This window comes from Pleurodeles waltl, chromosome 1_2, assembly GCF_031143425.1.
Source record: "Pleurodeles waltl isolate 20211129_DDA chromosome 1_2, aPleWal1.hap1.20221129, whole genome shotgun sequence".
NCBI classification, from domain to species: Eukaryota; Metazoa; Chordata; class Amphibia; order Caudata; family Salamandridae; genus Pleurodeles; species Pleurodeles waltl.
Genome location: NC_090437.1, coordinates 528776525 through 528792838, shown reverse-complemented (window position 1 = coordinate 528792838; position 16314 = coordinate 528776525).

Here is a 16314-nt window from a genome sequence, read left to right as displayed (position 1 = left end):
AGTTTGTCAGCATGTTATCCACAATAGTAGACAACGTTCGAATATGTATGGAGTTTAAGATAACCCCCACTGAAGGAATTATGGCTCCAAATATATCACCTACGACAGCAGCCGCTGTCTCTCTCTTTTGTCTAGTATGATATAATTCAGACTTTTTAGGAAGTTGCTTTAAGTCGTCAAATTGGTAGATCTTTGGGAAAACTATTTCCAAATAACATGTCCCATACCATCCCTTTGGAAGACGGTAATAAGCATTAAGTCCACATATGTAATAGATCCAAGGGATCGCTGGATCCTGTCCATTTAACATGAACGTCCACTTACTCTGAAACAAAAACACATGTCTGCACTCACTCGTTCCCACAAATAAAGTGTCATGATAAGATTTTGGCCTATATATACAAAGCCTTCCTACGTGTAATGCATCTATAGCTAGTTTGCCTTGCGTCTTTATTGCACTATGAGCATAATCATTCGCAAATGTTCATTTTTCAAATCCATTTTCTAGCTTTTCCTTTAACGCTTTTCTTCTATCATCAGTGTGATCTAAAAAGCTCTACTCTACAGGCGTTAGTAAGCAGGTTAGATAATTGCGGTGCGTATACGCTGTCCCAAATGTCAGTGTCAGCTCAAAGAAACCTCTAACTATTTTTATGTTATGTTCCTTAGCTGTTTTACTTAAAAACTCAATTATAGGCACAAAGGAAAACACTACATCTAGATTAGAATAGAAGTATTGAATACATTCTTGATCATAGAATCTTGTTAATAGCAAACTACAGCTTATTCCGTAGGTAAGTGGCAAACTATGATAAGTAACCCCTTCTTGTACTGAGAAAGGAATTTTTGTGCACACATAGCAATTCTTCGCATCCATTGTTTCAACATACTCATTCAGCAAGCGAAAGAAGACATTAGTAGATAGTTCCCCTTTCGTGTTAGTTCCCTCATGCAAATACTTCATATCCTGCTCAAACCTCTCCCATGGTGTTACTGTAGCAGTCTCAGGAGTTGGAGCATTGTTAATCGCACTCTTATCCACCAATGGCATTCCCACAATTACACCTATAATTACTATTACACACGCAACACACAAAATAACACTCAACTATCTACGAATCCTACCCCTACTATCATTATTTCTAGTGTTTTTTTTTTTCTCGTGCAAAGTCTCTCTCTTGGCAAGTATTTACAGCGTTTCACTCACTCCCAGGACCCTTTGTCAAATCAGGTTAGCAGCTTGTCATAATCGGTTTTTCAGAGTCAATTCAGGTTAACAGTGTCACATCCGGTAATTTATCAGACTCTCTCCTCAGAATTTTCTCTCTTTAATTTCAGCTTTAACACAGTCTCTCTCTATGGTTAAATTCAGGTGCCGTAGTATTGACCTGGAATTTCTCGATCAAAACAGAATGCCAAGAATTCTTGTTGCCACTCAGCTGATGTTGCATAAGCCCATTCAGGGCCTGCATACCTTCTGTTTGTAACTCTCTTTCTTTTCAGTTTGCGATCACCCTGCAGCTCTCCTTCACTGAGGTCTTCTTTCCTTGTGTCAATTTCTTCTTCTATTGTTTCATTAAGGACTACTTTCTCCTTTGCAGCTTGTGGTTCTGGCCAATTATCTCCTTTAAGTGTTCTCCTGCCGCTCAGCCTTTCAGGATGTTAAACAGAGCCCTCCTCTTGTGCTATGGTGTTTTCTCTTGACGGACCTGCAAGCGGCTCAGGAGGAGTCGGAACACTTTGACCTCCTTCTACCTCACCTCCTTCACCTTCAGGGTCTGTCAAGGGCTCAACTTCGAACCCGTATCTGTCTGCTTCTGGGAGATCCTCTCTTTGGGTCGGTCCTCCTGGCACCTCAGTTGAGATAGGCTCACTGTCACCCCTCTGGGTTTCGTTTACTGTTTGAGTGACCAAGCCGTCCTCAACGGGCTCTCCTTCAGTCTCAGTTCCCCTTTGATTACTCTCCGGCCCTGAGACTTTCTTCTCTGCAGCTGTTGTTTTCGACAATTTGAGTTCCTCATCAGTTGGACACGTCACCTTCTTTGTGTGACTGGCATGGATCCAGTTTGGAAGTCCTGCGCATTTCACAGCAGTAGTAGTTGTCAGTATTACTTGATACGGCCCCTTCCAACGTGGCTCCAAACACGACTTTCTCACATGTTTCTTGACAACAACCCAGTCACCGGCTTTCAGGGTGTGATCTGGATCAGTTATCGGTGGCAAAGTGGTAGCTTCCACCTGGTGGGAGAAAGAGCGGACCACGTCAGCCAGACCCTTGAGGTAGTCCAACACCATATCATCTGTGATATTCACAAGAGCATTTGCAGGCACTGCAGGCAATCTCATAGCTCGGCCCATAAGAATTTCATGAGGAGACAGTACTGTTTTCTTGTCAGTTGTGTTTCTCATTGACATCAGCACTAAGGGCAATGCATCTGGCCATTTCAAATTTGTGGCTGCACACATCTTTGCCATTCTCAACTTCAAGGTACCATTCATCTGCTCCACTAGTCCTGATGCTTCAGGGCGGTAGCTACAGTGTAATTTCTGCTCAATATTCAGGGCAGCACACAAGAGCTTAATCACCTCATTGTTGAAGTGACTTCCCCTATCTGATTCTAAAGAGATCGGAAACCCGAAACATGGTATCAACTCCCTATGCAGCAGCTTCGCTACTCTGAGACTGTCATTTCTCGCGTGTAGGGTAAGCCTAAATCAAGTCACTGAAAATGCAAATAATCACCAACACGTACCTCAGACCTCCACATACAGGCATCTCAATAAAATCCATCTGCATTCTGCTAAATGGACCTCCTGCTCTCCCTATGTGGCTCATATTCACCACGGTCCCTTTCCCCGCATTCATCTGCTGACAGATAATGCACCTGTGACAGATAACCTCTGCAGCTTGTCTGAATTTTGGATTGAACCAATCGACTTTGAATAACCTGATCATTGCATCTCTCCCAACATGTGCTTGACCATGGTAAAACCTCGCAAACTGTGACAAAAGGCTGTTTGGCAAAACCATTTTCCCCTTCTCTGAAACCCATAAATCATCAGATCTTTGCAAGCATTGCATTTTGAGCCAAGAGTGTTTCTCCTCTTTGCTGGCACGTCCCTGTAGTGATCTCAACTCATCCAGTGTGTCAACCACCCTTAATGCATACCCTGAGCATGTTTCATTTTCAGTTTCAGGTAACAATTCCCACCGGTCTTGAAACGATATACAGTTCAATGCACAAAACCTTGCGACTTGATCTGCATATCCATTTCCCATTGACACAAAGTCTTGTGATTTAACATGAGCACTGCATTTCACCACGGCGATTTCAAGAGGTAACTGAATCGCATGCAACAATTCCTTAATTCTTTCACCATTTTTCACTGGAGAACCAGAAGAGGTCAGGAAACCCCTCTGTGACCACAACTGGACAAAATCATGGACAATTCCAAATCCGTATCTGCTGTCAGTATAGATAGTGAGTTTCAGTTTTTCAGCAGCTTGGCATGCCCTAGTAAGAGAAATTAATTCAGCCACTTGAGCAGAGTATACTCTTTGAAGCCAGGATGCTTCTAGGATACCAGAGATTGTACACACAGCATATCCAGCTCTCAGTACTCCTACTGAGTCTCTCAGGCATGAACCATCAATAAAGATAAAGTAATCATTTTCTTCCAATTGGGTATCTTTAATGTCAGGTCTCAGATTGGTGCACAGATCCGTTACCTCAAGACAATCATGTTCTACTTCCTCAGCATCATCAATGTCTGCATTTTCAATAGGAAGGAAAGTTGCCGGGTTCAACACAGTACATCTTTTTAAAGATACATTAGGTGACCCCAGTATAATTGTTTCATACTTAGTTAGGCGAGCATTCATCATATGTTGAGTCTTTGTTCGGGTCAACAGAATTTCAACTGAATGTGGGACCATTACCGTTAAGGGATGTCCCATCACTATACCTTCACACTGAGTGAGGCTTTGACCAACTGCTGCAACTGCACGCAAACAACCCGGCAAGGCTGCTGCGACTGGGTCCAAAGTAGCTGAAAAATATGCTACTGGGCGGTTTGCACCTCCATGGACCTGTGTCAGGACAGACAAAGACCAAGCATCACGTTCATGACAAAACAGTACAAAAGGGTTTGTGTGATGAGGCATACCTAAAGCTGGTGCCCTGCACTTGCTTTCCCTCAGTTCAATGAATGCTCTCATCTCTTTCTCAGACATGGCTATTGCACCCGGGCCATCCTGAATTTCTTTGATCGTCAACCTCACCAATGGTTTAGAGATAATCAAGAAGTTGGGAATCCACTGACGACAGAAGCCCACCATTCCCAAAAACATCCTAATGTCCATCTTGGTTGTCGGGGGATTCATCTGCAACATGGCTGTCACCCTTTCTTTGGATATTTTCCTCGACCCTTTTTCAATCAGGTGACCCAAGTACTTCACCTCTTTCTGACAGTTCTGTAACTTCTTTGGGGACACTTTATGTCCGTTCTTTCCCCAATGATTCAGTAAGGCAATAGTATTGTACCTGCATTCATCTCTCGTTTTTGACTCGATTAACAAATCATCAATGTACTGTACTAGAGTTGAACTAAAAGGCAATTCTAATGATTCCAAGTCCTTCTTCAATATCTGATTGAAGATGGAAGGTGATTCAGAAAACCCTTGAGGAATTCGACACCAACTGTAAAACTTGTCCAGGAATTTGAAAATGAAGAGAAATTGTCTGTCCTCATGAAGAGGCACCAAAAAGAATGCTTGAGACAGGTCCACAACTGTGAACCATTCTGCATCACACGGAACCTGAAACATAATCACAGCTAGATTTGGCACTATGGGGCAACATTTTACCACAATTTCATTAACTTTTCTCAGGTCTTGAACAATTCGAACTTTTCCACAAGGCTTTTTCAGACCCATTATTGGTGAATTACACAGGCTGCTCATCACTTCTTTTAGAACCCCTTGCTTTACAAAGTCTGCAATTATCTGCGTCACCTCTATAAGAACATCTTGTGCCATGGGGTACTGCGGCACCTGGGTAAACACTGCATTTGGCTTCACTTCTACCTTAACTGGTTCCACTCCTCTTAATAATCCCACTTCCTTTCCTGACAAGTCCCAAACTTTCTCTGTCATTGTCCCCTGTAATTCGGCTGGTAAATCAGTCACTGTGAACATTGGGAAGAAGGTTATCAAAGGGTACTCCTAATATTTGTGGTCTCCGTCTCTGAGATCTGACCATCGTCCCCTTCAACATCACTGTTTGTCTGCACCTCAATCCCTCCATTGGAACAGGTAATTAAACACCTCGTCTTACACAGTAAGTCTCTTCCCAGTAGGGATACGGGACTCGAGTCGCAGACTACAAATCTATGTAATTCCTGGAAGGTACCGATCTCAACTTGTACCGGATCTGTAATCGGATTTGTCAGGAGCTGATTCGCTACTCCTACCACCCTTATGGTACGCCCCAAAAGTGGCAATTTCGGAACCTCTGCACTTCTGACTGTAGAGCGTGTAGCTCCTGTATCAACTAGGAATGAAACCTTATGGCCCATCACCTTTCCCTGAACATAGGGTCCCCTCTGATCTATTTATGCATCGGTGTGTGCCTGGATGTATCACTGTATGGATAAGTGTGTACCTTGGTGTGTCAGCATGTGTCTTGGTATTTCAGTGTATGCATAAGTGTGTGCCTGGGTGTGTTAGTATATGCATCAGTGTGTGCCTGAAATTGTTAGTGTATGCATGAGTGTGTGATTGGGTGTGATAATGTATGAATCCGCCTGTGCCTCTATGTGTCAGCATGTGTCAGTATGTGCCAGGGTGTCTTAGTGTATGCATCAGTGTCTGCCTCGATGTATTAGTGTATGTATCAGTGTGTGCCTGGATTCATCAGTGTATGGATGAGTGTGTTAGTGTGTGCATCAGTGTGTGCATGTGTGTGTTAGCATATGAGTCCGTGAGTATCTGGATGTATTATTGTAGGCATCAGTGCCTGCCTGGGTGTGTCAGCATATGTGTCAGTGTGTGTCTGGGTGTTTTAGTGTATGTATCAGTGTGGGCCTGGGTCTCTTGGTGTAGGTGTCAGTGTGTGCTTGGATATATCAATGTATGGATGAGTGTGTTAGAATGTGTATGAGTGTGACCCTGGTTATGGTAATGTATGCATCAGTGTGTGCCTGTGTGTGTTAGCATATGTGTCAGTGCATACCTTTGTGTGTTATTGTATGCATCAGTCTTTGCCTGGGTATGTTAGGCTATGCATAAGTGTGTGTCTGGGTGTCTTACTTTATGTGTCACTGTCCACGTGGGTGTATTATTGTATGCATCAGTGTTTGTGTGGGTATATCAGTGTATGGATGAACGTGTACCTGGGTGTCTCAGCATATGCATTATCATGAGCCTTGGTATGTCAGTCTGTGCATCAGTGCGTATCTGGGTGCATTACTATATGCATCAGTGAGTGCATGATTATGTCAGTGTATGCATGAGTGTGTGCTTGGGTGTGGTAGTATATGCATCAGCTTGTGTCTGGGTGTGTCAGCATATGTGTCAGGGTGTGCCAGGGTCCATTTATTGTATGTACCAGTGTGTGCCCGGTCTGTCCGCATATATGTCAGTGTGTCCCTGGGTGTATTACTGTATGTATCAGTGTGTGACATGGTGTTTTATGGTATGCATCAGAGTCTTTCTAGGTGTGTTAATATATGAATCAATGTGTGCCTGGAAGTATCAGTGCATGGATGAGCGTGTACCTGGGTGTGTCAGTGTATGTATTATCATGTGCCTGGTATGTCAGTATTTGCATCAGTGTGTGCCTGGTTGTGTTAGTGTATGCCTGGTTGGGTGCCTGAGTATGTCAGTGTGTACATAAATGTGCGCTTGCATACAGTAGTATATGCATGAGTGTCTGTCTGGGTGTATCAGCGTATGTGTCAGTCTGTGTCTGAATGTATTAGTGGATGTTTTGGTGTGTGCCTTCATGTCTTAGTGCATGTGTCAGTGTATGTCTGGGTGTTTTAGTGTATGGATAAATGTGTGTCTGGATGTATCAGTGTATGAGTGAGTGTTTAAGTGTATGTATGAGTGTGGGCCTGGGTGTAGTAGTGTATGTATCAGTGTTTGTGTATGGTAGCATATCCATCAGTGTGTGCCTGGATGTAATAATGTATGCATCAGTGTGTGTTGGGTGTGTCAGCATATGTATCAGTGTGTGCCTAGGTGTATTAATGTATGTATCATTATGTGCCTGGGTATGCCAGTGTATACATCGGTGTGTGCATGGGTGTGTTAGTGTATGCATCAGTGGGTGCCTGAGTATGCTAGTGTATGCATGAGTATGTGCTTGGTTATGGTAGTGTATGCATCAGGCTGTACATGGGTATGTCACCATGTGTCAGTGTGTGCCTGGATGTTTTATTTCATGTATTGGGGTGTGCCTGAGAGTCTTAGTCTATGTATCTGTGTCTGCCTGGGTGTGTTAGTGTATGCATCAGTATGTGCCTGGATGTGTCAGTGTATGGATGAGTGTGTTAGTGTATGCATTAGTGTGTGCCTTGTTGTGGTAGTGTATGCATCAGTGTGTACCTGGGTGTGTCAGCATATGTGTCTGTGTGTGTCTGGGTGTAATAGTATTTGCATCATTGTAGGCCTGGGTGTCTTTGTGTATGTGTAAGGATCTGCCTGGGTGTGATAGTATATGCATCAGTGTGGGCTTGGATATATGACTGTATGGATGAGTGTATTAGTGTATGCATGTGTGTGGTAGGTATGATATTGTATCCATTAGCCTGTACCTAGGTGTGTCAGCATATGGTTAGTGTGTGCCTGGGTGCATTAGTATATGTATCAGTGTGTGCCAGGTTGTGTTAGTGTATGCATGATTATGTGCCTGGTTGCTTATGAACGCATCAGTGTCTGCCTGGGTGTGTTCGTTTATGCATCAATGGGTGCCTGTATGTATCAGTATATGGAGGAGTGTGTACCTGGGTGTGTCAGCGTATGGATTAGCATGTACATGGGTATGTCAGTCTATGCATCAGTGTGCGCATGGGTGTGTTACTATATGCATCAGTTGGTGCATGAGTATTTCAGTCTATGCCCGAGTGTGTGTTTGGGTGTGCTAGTGCATGTTTTAGCATGTGCCTGATGAAGGAATGTCCTCCTTTTTGCTATGGTCACCCTCAAACGGTTTGGACAGATACTGGTGGTTACTGACTCTTGGCTGTGCCCTGGGTACACCTTACCAGTTCTTGGGCCAGTGCTCTGTGTAAAGTGGATATGCAAATTAGGCTAATTATAATTGGCACTATTAACCTACCTATAAGCCCCTAGTATATGGTAGGGCATGTAGCTTTGGGCACCCTAGCATAGGTAGTGCACCCATAGTTGCACTGCTGAGGTACTCAGGGTCATTTTAAAGGCAGGCCTGCCTTGCTGGCTGCTTTTAAATTAAAGTTACATGAGAAATCGACTTTGGAATTAAAAGTACTTCCAAAGTCTTCAACTACCTTATTTTTACATATAGGTCACCCTAAGGTGTGGCCTCTGTGCCCCTAGGGTTTGGTGCCATGTAACTATAAACAGGGACCTTATAAAAATAGTTCTATACGCCCTGGTGAGGTAAAACAGCCAAATTTGTTTTTCCCTCATTGTAGTAAATGGCCCCCATAGGCTAGAATGAGGGGACTTTATTTTAATTTATAAAGTCCCCTTAAGTGACCTGTACCTCAAGTTTGGTACCAAACTAATTGTTATAATAAATCCTACAATTTACAATTCTTGGATTTAATATAACTTGTTCAGGTAAAGAGTTTTAAACTTTACTTACAAAGTTGTCATCTTCAGCCCTGTAGTGCTTTGCTCTGATTGGCCAGCCTCTGGCAGCCTGGCGAGGCTGCCACGATGAGGTGTGAAGTAGCCTTGGCTAAACACAAAGAGATGTGCCTGGGGGAGGACGACTTCCCTCAGCAGAAGGAAAGGCAGGAGGGGGGAGGGCATCCAAACTGGTCTTCAAAGTCAGGGAAGGACATTAGGAGCAACCCAGCACCTCCTTCACATCCTGCAAACTCAGACAATTAGGTGCCCCCTTCATTAGATTAGGAGAGGGGTGTGTTTAAGATTTTTAGCCACACCAGTGAGTGCACACAGCCAGATGTAACCTCTAAAAATCATTTTCAGCCATGATGGATTTTTGAGGAATGTTGCTCTCTGGGATTGATTTTTGCCACACTTCCCACAAAGTGGTCATCGCAGGGGGGAAGGACCCTGCACCTGATTGGAGAACCTGGACCCCCCCTGTTTTTCACCCAGGAGCAAGGATAAAACTGGCAGACCTGCATCCACACCTCAGATCCCTGCAAGGAAGAACAACAGAAAAAGGACTGCCCTGCTGGACCCCTGACCTGCATCTGGACATTGCACTCGAAGGACTACATCAGCTGAACACTTGGCTTTCACCACAAGAAGGACTTTGCCTGACCTCAACTAGTTCAAGGAGGGACTCCCTGGTTGCTTCAGGTGAAATTGCTAACTAGAGTCCGCTGCACCAACTCCTGAAGAAACTGACCAGCTGACAACTATCCAGAGGCAAATTTGGAGTTTGCATTCTGGGAGTTGTAGTCCGCACCTTCAAGGAGCAACTCAGAGCTTCTGGATCTGTGGGGTGAGCTGTGTACCTCAAAAGTACCTTAAAAGAACATCTGGGAGAAGATCCACAAGTGTGGAGACGTTTGAAGAACTTTTGGAAAAAAGCTCCATAATGTGACTGACCCACCGCAGCAACACTAGCCGGCTTGCCTCAACCTTGATCTGGCCTGACTTGTAGGTTCATCCCGGTGAACAAAATCTCTGAAAAAGTGACTAAGTCTGAATGTAGAATATTGTACGGGACCTCCAGGCAGTGTATCAGAAGAGGGCTCCAAGAACGTCAGATCAAGATTCAGGTTTGCACCAGTCGAAGGATTTTCATCTAAAAAAATCACATAAGTCCGAATGTAGAAATCTCCACCGAGGGCTCCTGCGATGCGTATCCGAGGAACAGTTCCATGAGGTCGGACTGGACTGACATCTTGGTCCTGCTGAAGAAAATCTTCAAGAAAAAAACTAAGTCTGAAGGTAAACTTTTGACTGAGGCCTCCCACGGTCTGCAGCTGAGCAGGGCTCCATCACGGTTGGTCTTAAACTTTGACTTGCCCTGGTCGAGGTGAGACAAGATGACAAGATTGGCGCTATTTGTTTCTAAGTGCTAAAAAGCATTAATTCTTTAAAAATTCACATTTCCGGTTTCCTTAATCTGAGTTAATTCGTTTTGGTGTCATTTTAAAGCTAAAGATATTTCCTAATTTTATACATTGGTTTTGGATTTTTAAACAATTTTCTATGTTTTATTTAATTACTGTTTTGTGATACTTGAATGCTTTATGCTTTGTCTCCTAAGTTAAGTCTTGTCGCTCTTTGTCAAGCTACCAAGGGTGGAGGTAGGTTACATTTATTGAGACCTAACTGGACCTAAGTGGATGTCAGTGGTCTATTGCTAAGTGGAGGCACTTACCTGCCCTTACCTAAAACCCATATTCCAACACCTGGGTATTGAAGTTTATGCATCAGTTTGTGCCTGGGTATGCTAGCATATGTTTAAGTGGATGACTGAGTATATCTGTGTATGCCTGAGTGTGTGCCTGGGTATGGAGGTGTATGCATCAGTGCATGGCTGGGTCTGTCAGCATAACAACAGTGTGTGTCTGAGTGTATTACTGAATGTATCAGTGTGTTCCTGGGTATCTTAGAGCATGCCTCAGTGTCTACATGGGTGTGTTAATGTCTGCATACATGTGTGTGAGGGTGTGTTAGTGCCTGTATCAGTGTATAGCTGGGTGTGTCAGTTTATGGATGAGTGTTCTCCCTTGGTGAAAATGTGTATATATGACTGTTTTCATTAGTGTATATTAGTGGGTCACTATAATTCCTCTGTTTAGTTGAGTACATTTGTGGATGGTGTATGAATGGAGGATGATGTATTTAATTATTTATTTTACCACAATAAATAGATCTGGTAATCTGCATAAAAAGAAAGAACACATAACTAGAAGTTAAACTCACATATTACATGTTTGTCTACTAAAGTATCACATCTGTATTAAAAAAACTACTATTAATAATAAAACAGAAGACATTTATATGATTGTATAGCAATTATACATATTTTTTAAGCATTTCACATTCCCATTTCACTGTTCTCAGCTTACATATTTTTACACCATCAATGAAGTGTTGTATAAATACTCAACACTGAACAGTGGGGGAAAACAATCACATAGACTTTAAAAAGAAACCGTAAGTCCATGGTACGTTACTTTAATTTAACATCACTGTGCATCACACTCACTACAAATAATAAACTGTTTTACCTACACTTATTAAGTATTTTAATAGATATCACCTTCATATAAGTATTTTCTATATTAAGAGTGTTATTAGAAATAATGGGCCAGATGTAGGAAACACTTTGCGAGTCGCAAACGGCAAAATCTGCCGTTTGCGACTCGCATATGCGTGTTTCCTATGCAGAAATGCATTTTGCGAGTCGTTACCGACTCGCAAAATGCATTTCCGAATCGCAAATAGGAAGGGGTGTTCCCTTCCTATTTGCGAGTCGCAGTGGTATGCAACTCCATTTGTGACCGCGTACGCGGTCGCAAATGGAGTCGCAGTTACCATCCACTTCAAGTGGATGGTAACCCACTCGCAAATTGGAAGGGGTCCCCATGGGACCCCTTTCAGTTTGAGACTGGACCCCAAAACATTTTTTCAGGGCAGGGAGTGGTCCCAGGGACCACTCCCTGCCCTGAAAAAACCGAAACAAAAGGTTTCGGATTTTTTTGAAATGCAGCTCGTTTTCCCTTAGGGAGAACGGGCTACATTTCAAAAAAAAAAAACTGCTTTATTTAAAAGCAGGTCGCTAACATGGAGGTCTGCTGACGTCAGCAGGCCTCCATGTTAGCGAGTGCCTATACTCGCAATGGGGCCGCAATTTGCGACCCACCTCATGAATATTCATGAGGTGGGTCATTGCGACCCCATTGCGAGTTGCAGTCGGTGTCTGAGACACCGTACTGCGTAGCAATTTGCGACTTGCAAATTGCGAGTCACAGGGACTCGCAATTTGCAAGTCGCAAATTGCTTTTTTGCTACATCTGGCCCAATATGTATAAAGGATGGTAGTAGATGAAAATCCTTATAAGAACATCACCCTTGGTAGGTCACATGATAACATAGAATCTGGAAACCCATTAGAAAGGAGTAGAGTATGTCAGATTTATAATTTTAATTTCTCTTTAATATTTTGCATCTATTCTTGAAACATCGGTTTGATTGTGAAGGTCTTCTTGTAATATTCAGTCCATCCATGTTTTTCTTTCTTAAACTAGTTAAATATTCAATAAGATGTTTAACTTTAATAACTTTATTAGCTTTTGTTTCTATATATAATAGTTGTTAGTACTGTTTTTTAGTTTCTGGTCTGTTTTTCCAGTTTAATGGTGTGTCTGTTGTTTTGTTCCAGGAGTAAGTCCATTTTAATATTTGGAAACCCTTATGAAGACATCACCCTTGGTAGGTTATATGATGTCTTAATTTACTGCATTATAAGTCCCAGAAGTGAATGATTCAATTTTTTAGTAGAAATCATACTTAGAATTTTGGTTCAAGAAAAAGAAGGTAAGAATTTGGTAGTTTACAAGATAATCTTTGCTTGAATGTAATTAGTGCCCTGTTGTTATACAAACTTCTTTGTGGAAAATACAATGTTTCTTAAATGTTGCAGAACTTTTTAAAGACATCAACCTTGGTAGGCCGAATGATGTGTACAACACTGAGACCCTCATTATGACATTGGTGGTAAATTCCTTTTACCTCCATGCAGACTGCCGCCAACATACTGCTGCCGCTGCGGATATCCGCTAAGCATATTATGACACACACAAACCAATCCATCACTAAACAGCCACAAACACAAGTGCACCAGCCCAAAGCTCACTGAGGAGCTGGCAGTATCAAACCCCACACCGTTACTACAACAGAACTACGCCCACAACATTATGGCCCACGAATCACCACGGCGGTCACTAAATGGTGGTAAACCATTGGCAGTACATACCGCCATACCGCTCAAAATACACACCCACTAACAAAACAACATCACATTGGACAATTCAAACTACAAACACCTGACATCCATACACACACCACACCCACACACTCACACCACTATAAAACACACATCCACATCACCCCCAACCCTTTGCGAATACCAACCATTGGCATGAGACACACACCACGACCACAGACAAAACCAGAGCCACACACCACCTACACCTATAGACCACCCACGCACCCCACATCCCACACCCCAACAAATCACCCTACACACCCTCACCCACACCACTCACATCACACTCATAGTACCACAATGACACCCCAGGTTCTCTGAGGAGGAGTTAAGGGTCATGGTGGAGGAAATCATCCGGGTAGAGCCACAGCTCTTTGGATCACAGGTGCAGCAGATATCCATTGCTAGGAAGATGATTGAGTTGCCATTCCTTTGTAGTGAGGTTGGTGCTACCTTTGCATCTGTTAGCGTGTCAGACATTATTAAGTAAACTTATTAAGTAAACTTACAAGGAAGACCCGAATAGGCCAATGGACCTTTTGACTGGGCTTCGAGTTTTTCCCACCATGAACCCTGTACGAGTACAAATTAATAACCACAACAATCAATAACATCAATAATCAATGACACATTTAATCAAAAGGAGTCAGTAATTGCGGCCATGAATAACCACACCTTTATGTAAAAGTTAGAATGTTTATTTCCCTCTATTAACAATGCTAATGTCACGTTACTTAGGGGGTCATTATGATCCCCGGTGGTTCAGCCTGCCATGCCGGCGGCGGGTGAAAAGACCGCCACCGGCATGGCAGGCTGAACCGCCATATAAAGAACACATGGAGGGCGGCCCTCCTCCACCGCCAGGCTGCCTCCGACTGGCAGCCTGACAGTGGAGGGAATCATTATCCGACAGGGCAGCGCTGCTGCCCCTCGGATAATGATCCCTACTGCCACCAGCCTTTCCCTGTCCCAGACACCCGCTCTCAGGGTGTTTCCTTGATCTTGGATCGCTGGCAGTGTGGTGGCTCCCACCTACTGAGACAAATAGCCAACCACATCAGGAGGACCTTTGCAGTAGTCCAACACCATATCATCTGTTATGTTCACAAGAGCATTTACAGGGACCGCTGGCAACCTCATTGCTCTGCCCATGAGGATTTCATGCTGCTGTGACAATCCTGTTTTCTTGTTGGGTGTGTTTCTCATTGTCATCAAAACTAAAGGCAGTGCATCAGGCCATTTCAGATTTGTGGGCACACACATTTTCACCATCCTTGATTTCAAGGTACCATTCATCTGTTCCACTAGTCCTGATGCTTCTGGGTGTTAACTACATGCAACTTCTGCTCAATGTTCAATGCTGTACACAGCAATTTAATTACTTCATTGTTGAAGTGACTTCCCCTATCTGATTCTAAAGAGATCAGAAACCCAAAACGTGGTATCAGTTCCCTAAGCAGTAGTTTCGCTACTGTGAGGATGTCATTTCTCTGTGCAGGGTTCGCTTCAATCTAGTGACTAAAGATGCAGACAATCACCAACACATATCTCAAACTTCCACACACAGGCATCTCAATAAAATCCATTTGCATTCTGCTGAATGGACCTCCTGCTCTTTCAATGTGGCTCAAATTAACCAGTATCCCTTTTCCCATGTTCATTCGCTGACAAATGACGCAACAATGGCAAACTGCTTCAGCAACTTGTCTCAACCTTGGGTTGAACCAATTATGCTTGAAAAGACGAATCATGGCATCCCTCCCAACAATTGCTTCACCATGATAAAACCTAGCCATTTGAGACAACAGACTATATGGCAGAACCAACTGACCCTCTTCTGAAACCCACAATTCATCCTGTCACTGTTGACATTTCATTTTGCTCCATGATCGTTTCTCCTCCCTGTCAACATTATTCTGCAATCTTTTCAATTTTTCCAACATATCTATTGCCTGCAAGGCAAAACTTGGACATGTTCCATCTTCAGGTAATAGTTCCCACTAATCTTTGAATGATATACAGTTCAATGCGCAAAACCTTGCGACTTGATCCGCATATCCATTTCCAATTGACACAAAATCTTGTGATTTCAGATGTGCACTGCATTTCACCACGGCAATATTTTCAGGCATTTGGATGGCGTGCAACAATTCTTTAATTCTTTCACCATTTCTCACTGGGGAAACAGAAGAGTTCATGAAACCTCTGGGACCACAACTGGCCAAAATCATGGATTATTCCAAATCCATACTGGCTATCCGTATAGATGGTAACTTTAAGCTGAGCATAAACATGGCACGCTCTAGTAAGGGCTACCAGGTCTGCTACTTGTACAGAATATACTCCTTGAAGCCAACACGCTTAACCTGCTCTCAGTACTCCTGTATTGTCTCTTAAACAGGAACCATCAACAAAGATAATAAGGTCATTTTCTTCCAATTGGGTGTCTCTAATTTCAGGTCTCAGTTTTGAGCATAAATCAGTTACTTCAAGACAGTCATGCTCAATGTCTTGCACTTTTTCAATTTCAACATTTTCATTTGGAAGTAAGGTTGCCGGGTTAAGCACTGTACATCTTTTTAATGACACATTTGGTGACCCTAAAATACTTGTCTCATAGCGAGTCAATCTGGCACCTGTTAGGTACTGGGTTGTACTGGGTATTCGTTTTTGTAAGTAGGATCTCAATGGAGTGAGGGACCATGATAGTTAAGTTATGTCCCATCACAATGGCTTCATACTCTGTCCAACCGCTGTCCAACCGCTCTGTCCAACTGCTGCAACGCCACGCAGACAGCCTGGTAAAACTGCTGTAACTGGATCCAAAGTAGATGAAAAATATGTTACTGGGCAATTTCATCCTCCATGAAACTGTGTCAAGACAGACAAAGAACATGCATCACGTCCATGACAAAACAATGTGAAAAACTTTGTTTAGTCAGGCATACCCAAAGCCAGAGCTTTCCACAGACTCTCAAATCAGAAAATGCTTTCATGCAAACCTGGTCTAACACTAGGGGATCAGTGACTTCTTTGTTAGTCAGCTTCTGTAAGGTTTGGAAATGACTGAAACATTTGGAATCCATTGGCGACAGTAGCCTAGCATTCCCAAAAACATCCTGAC